The 5,000-nt window shown below is 54.4% G+C and overlaps 3 non-coding genes across 3 annotated transcripts in view; all 3 read right to left on the bottom strand.

Annotated features, from left to right (window-relative positions):
• Positions 1-78, bottom strand: part of LOC125798867 (28S ribosomal RNA) — a 4,063-nt gene extending 3,985 nt beyond the window's left edge. Inside the window, exon 1 of the ribosomal RNA XR_007437657.1 lies at positions 1-78. This exon is cut by the window's left edge and continues 3,985 nt beyond it. This is a non-coding gene — a ribosomal RNA (28S ribosomal RNA).
• A 662-nt stretch (positions 79-740) lies between these two features.
• LOC125798870 (5.8S ribosomal RNA) lies at positions 741-894 on the bottom strand. The gene has a single exon (XR_007437660.1). It is a non-coding gene; the product is annotated as a 5.8S ribosomal RNA (ribosomal RNA).
• A 373-nt stretch (positions 895-1,267) lies between these two features.
• Positions 1,268-3,131, bottom strand: LOC125798863 (18S ribosomal RNA). Its single transcript, XR_007437653.1, has one exon. It is a non-coding gene; the product is annotated as an 18S ribosomal RNA (ribosomal RNA).
• Between the last annotated feature and the right edge of the window lie 1,869 nt (positions 3,132-5,000).

The following is a 5,000-nucleotide window of genomic DNA, read 5'->3' as shown; positions in this document are numbered from 1 at the left end:
GGAATCCTTGTTAGTTTCTTTTCCTCCGCTTAGTAATATGCTTAAATTCAGCGGGTCGTCTCGTCTGATCTGAGGTCGCGCTCGAAGGGCTGTCGTCGCCAGGCGTACGCCGCCGCGAGGGAGGGCGGGAACCACCCCTCGCGGTCTGGCTGGAAACCATTCGGAGGAACCCTTTCGAGACGGGGAGGTTCGATTCGGCCGGAGGACGAAGGATGAAAACGGGAAGAAAAAAACTTAAGCCCCCCTCTTCGCCTTCTACCGGAGCTATCCTACCAACCTCTCTTTTGCCGCGCTCTCGGCCCGAACGAAAAGGAGAGGGAGGACGGAGATCCGCCGACGGAGAGACGGCGCGCGTAACGGGCAGCCAGAGAGGGTAAAACCCACCGGCAGCCGTCGCTACGACGTCTCTCCACGGATCGCCGCCACCTCTCCCCTCGCCGGAACGAGGAACGGTAGAGGACGGTGTGTGGAAAGCCGGCCTCCGAGACCCATCGCTGGGCAACGGAGACGAAGGCGAGAGGGGTGGACGAAAGTCTTTTCCCCCGCGATCAAGCCCGTCGAGCGGCTTTTGTCGAGTCCCGAACGAGAAGGGAACCTGACCGAGTCTGCTTTTAGGAAGACGAAGGCGCCTCGGATCGGGCACCTGCGAACCTCCAGCCGCGGTCCCCTCGAACCGTCTCTTAACTCTTCCCCGGAGGGAAGAGGGAGACGGAACGAAAAGGTCCGATAGATTGGAATAGCGACCCTCAGACAGGCGTGGCCCCGGGATTGACCCGGGGCCGCAATGTGCGTTCAAAGTGTCGATGATCAATGTGTCCTGCAATTCACATTAGTTCTCGCAGCTGGCTGCGTTCTTCATCGACGCACGAGCCAAGTGATCCACCGCTAAGAGTTGTACTCTTTATGGTTGTTTTTGTTTCGAAGCCATGTAACCAACAGACACAAAAAGTGACGGTTTGAAATAATGTTTTACGGCAGCCGCGGGTACGGGCGCCCCGGAACGCCTAAGCGAACTCGGAGTCATCAAACCGCGCCGCCGAGCCGCCTCCGGAGTAAGAAACCCCGCAGACGGACTTCGGGGGCCAGGTACCCGTCTCCCTTTGGCCGTAAAACACGTTTTTTGCTCAGGACACCGTTTTTCGATCAAGTCATTAAAAGGCCGAAGGGAATCCCTGTAGTTCCCAACGTCGGGCCGTGGCTTGAACATTTTTTGTTTGTGGAAATGGGAGTCGCGCCTACTGGGAGACACTACCAACCCAAGTCCCGGTAATGATCCTTCCGCAGGTTCACCTACGGAAACCTTGTTACGACTTTTACTTCCTCTAGATGATCAAGTTCGATCGACTTTTCAGCACAGCACCAAGGCCCCGCGAAGGAGCCCCGGCGTGGCCGATCCGAGGACCTCACATAACCATCCAATCGGTAGTAGCGACGGGCGGTGTGTACAAAGGGCAGGGACTTAATCAGCGCGAGCTGATGACCCGCACTTACTGGGAATTCCTCGTTCATGGGGAATAATTGCAATCCCCAATCCCCGTCACGAACGGGTTTAAGCGGATTACCCGCGCCTCTCGGCGTAGGGTAGGCACACGCTGGCCCGGCCATTGTGGCGCGCGTGCAGCCCCGGACATCTAAGGGCATCACAGACCTGTTATTGCTCCATCTCGCGTGGCTATACGCCACTGGTCCCTCTAAGAAGTTAACCGCGACCGCGGGGGGCCGCGTAACTATTTAGCACGAAGGAATCTCGTTCGTTATCGGAATTAACCAGACAAATCACTCCACCAACTAAGAACGGCCATGCACCACCACCCACAGAATCGAGAAAGAGCCATCAGTCTGTCAATCCTTTCCGTGTCCGGGCCGGGTGAGGTTCCCCGTGTTGAGTCAAATTAAGCCGCAGGCTCCACTCCTGGTGGTGCCCTTCCGTCAATTCCTTTAAGTTTCAGTTTTGCAACCATACTCCCCCCGGAACCCAAAGACTCTGGTTTCCCCGCACGCTGCCCGGCGGGTCATGGGAATAACGCCGCCGGATCGCGGGTCGGCATAGTTTACGGTCGGAACTACGACGGTATCTGATCGTCTTCGAACCTCCGACTTTCGTTCTTGATTAATGAAAACATTCTTGGCAAATGCTTTCGCTTTCGTCCGTCTTGCGCCGGTCCAAGAATTTCACCTCTAGCGGCGCAATACGAATGCCCCCGGCCGTCCCTCTTAATCATGGCCCTGGTTCAGGAAACCCACAAAATAGAACCGGAGTCCTATTCCATTATTCCTAGCTCAGGCATTCAGGCGAGTTTGGTGCCCGCTTTGAACACTCTGATTTTTTCAAAGTAAACGCTCCGGACCCCTGAGGACCGGACACCCAACCAAGGGCATCCGGGGGGCGCCGGGAGGCAGGGTCTGGGACAGGCGGTAGCTCGCCTCGCGGCGGACCGCCAGCCCACTCCCGAAGTCCAACTACGAGCTTTTTAACTGCAGCAAATTTAATATACGCTATTGGAGCTGGAATTACCGCGGCTGCTGGCACCAGACTTGCCCTCCAATGGGTCCTCACCCATGTGTTTAGGATACGTTCATTCCGATTACAGGGCCTCGAAAGAGACCTGCATCGTTATTTTTCGTCACTACCTCACCGTGTCGGTAATGGGTAATTTGCGCGCCTGCTGCCTTCCTTGGATGTGGTAGCCATTTCTCAGGCTCCCTCTCCGGAATCGAACCCTGATTCCCCGTTACCCGTGGTCACCATGGTAGCCCCCTATGCTACCATCGACAGCTGATAGGGCAGACATTCGAATGAGACGTCGCCGCCGCGGTGGGCGCGCGATCGACCCGAGGTTATCTAGAGTCACCAAAGGGCCGGGGGAAACCCTCGCGGGTCCCCCCGGGTGGGTTTTGGGTCTGATAAATGCACGCATCCCGGCCCCCCCGAGAGAGGACCGGTCAGCGCTCGTTTGCATGTATTAGCTCTGGAATTACCACAGTTATCCGAGTAACGTGTGGAGCGATCAAAGGAACCATAACTGATTTAATGAGCCATTCGCAGTTTCACTGTACCTTCCGTGTGCACTTAGACCTGCATGGCTTAATCTTTGAGACAAGCATATGTTACTGGCAGGATCAACCAGGTTGCTGCGAGTGGTTTTTGTCACAGAAAAAACCATTGGTTCTTAGAGGGGAGAGGGATCGGCCCCGTACCGTCCGAAGGACCCCCCGGGGAGGGGGGGACGGGCGGAGAGGCTCGTCCGAGCTCACCCCTCATTGCTCCCAGTGGAAATTAGTGTGGCAACTCCGCTGCGCGAGTTCCCGCTTGCTTCGGGGATAACAAGGAAACGCTCGTTCCGAAACCGGGGGTCCGGAGCTTTTTGAAGCCGGGTGCTGGAGCTCGGTTGGACGCGAGGACCACCGAGGCATCCGAGTCCGACGGCTCCGGGCCGACCGGTTATCGTGTAGGGCAGATTGAGATATAGACGGGCCGTCTACGACTCCCTCGGATAGGTTCGGAAAGGTCCTCCCCCTGACGGAGGACCCCCCTGGAGGCTAACCCGCTGGGTCGGGTAGGAACGCACCGCGCACAGTGGCCACGGAGGGCCGCGCGGTTGCCTACCCAGGCGGGCTCGGTAGTCCATTCGATCGGGTCAAAATAATGAAAGAGATACCCCCCCTGGAACCGTCTCTGGAAGTTTGGTTTTTCCTCCGTACCGCCTGGGGGGCGGGGGGCGGGACGGAGGCCGACCTGCGGAGCTTCTTGGTCGGGTAGGATCGGGTCCGTGTTATAGTGTCCAAAAATCCACTTTGGAACCATTATTGGGGCTTTATTTAAGCTCTGCCATGCTTAGAAATGAATGGAGAATCATCTCCAGTGCTTGGACCCCTAGTCATTGCCACTCTCCTCAACAGTCCGACGGCACCCCTTTGAAAAACCCCCCGACGAAAAATCCTCCAGAGCGCGGGCGAACTCGCTCCGAGGCCGACCGGAGTGCACCTTCGTCGGGCAAGGGAGTCGGGCGAAGGGGGTCAGAAATCCTGGAGCTCGCCACCCTCACTAGTTTTTGGCGTGAAATGGTAGACCAAAAGTGGGGACTTAGAAAAATTTCGCACTTTTTCGACCTACCACTGGTAGACCGAGTGGGACTTAGTCATTTTTTCAGCTTTTTCGGGCCTACCACTGGTAGACCAAGTTGGACTTAGTCATTTTTTCAACTTTTCGAGCCTACCACTGGTAGACCAAGTTGGACTTAGTCATTTTTTCGACTTTTCGAGCCTACCACTGGTAGACCAAGTTGGACTTAGTCATTTTTTCGACTTTTCAGAGCTACCACTGGTAGACCAAATGGGACTTAGTCATTTTTTCAACTTTTCGAGCCTACCACTGGTAGACCAAGTTGGACTTAGTCATTTTTTCAGCTTTTTCGGGCCTACCACTGGTAGACCAAGTTGGACTTAGTCATTTTTTCGACTTTTCAGAGCTACCACTGGTAGACCAAGTTGGACTTAGTTATTTTTTCAACTTTTCGAGCCTACCACTGGTAGACCAAGTTGGACTTAGTCATTTTTTCGACTTTTCAGAGCTACCACTGGTAGACCAAGTTGGACTTAGTCATTTTTTCAACTTTTCGAGCCTACCACTGGTAGACCAAGTTGGACTTAGTCATTTTTTCGACTTTTCAGAGCTACCACTGGTAGACCAAATGGGACTTAGTCATTTTTTCAACTTTTCGAGCCTACCACTGGTAGACCAAGTTGGACTTAGTCATTTTTTCGACTTTTCGAGCCTACCACTGGTAGACCAAGTTGGACTTAGTCATTTTTTCGACTTTTCAGAGCTACCACTGGTAGACCAAGTTGGACTTAGTTATTTTTTCAACTTTTCGAGCCTACCACTGGTAGACCAAGTTGGACTTAGTCATTTTTTCGACTTTTCAGAGCTACCACTGGTAGACCAAGTTGGACTTAGTCATTTTTTCGACTTTTCAGAGCTACCACTGGTAGACCAAGTT

Source organism: Astyanax mexicanus, unplaced genomic scaffold (assembly GCF_023375975.1).
Source record: "Astyanax mexicanus isolate ESR-SI-001 unplaced genomic scaffold, AstMex3_surface scaffold_88, whole genome shotgun sequence".
NCBI lineage: Eukaryota > Metazoa > Chordata > Actinopteri > Characiformes > Acestrorhamphidae > Astyanax > Astyanax mexicanus.
This window is presented reverse-complemented; position numbering and strand designations above follow the sequence as displayed.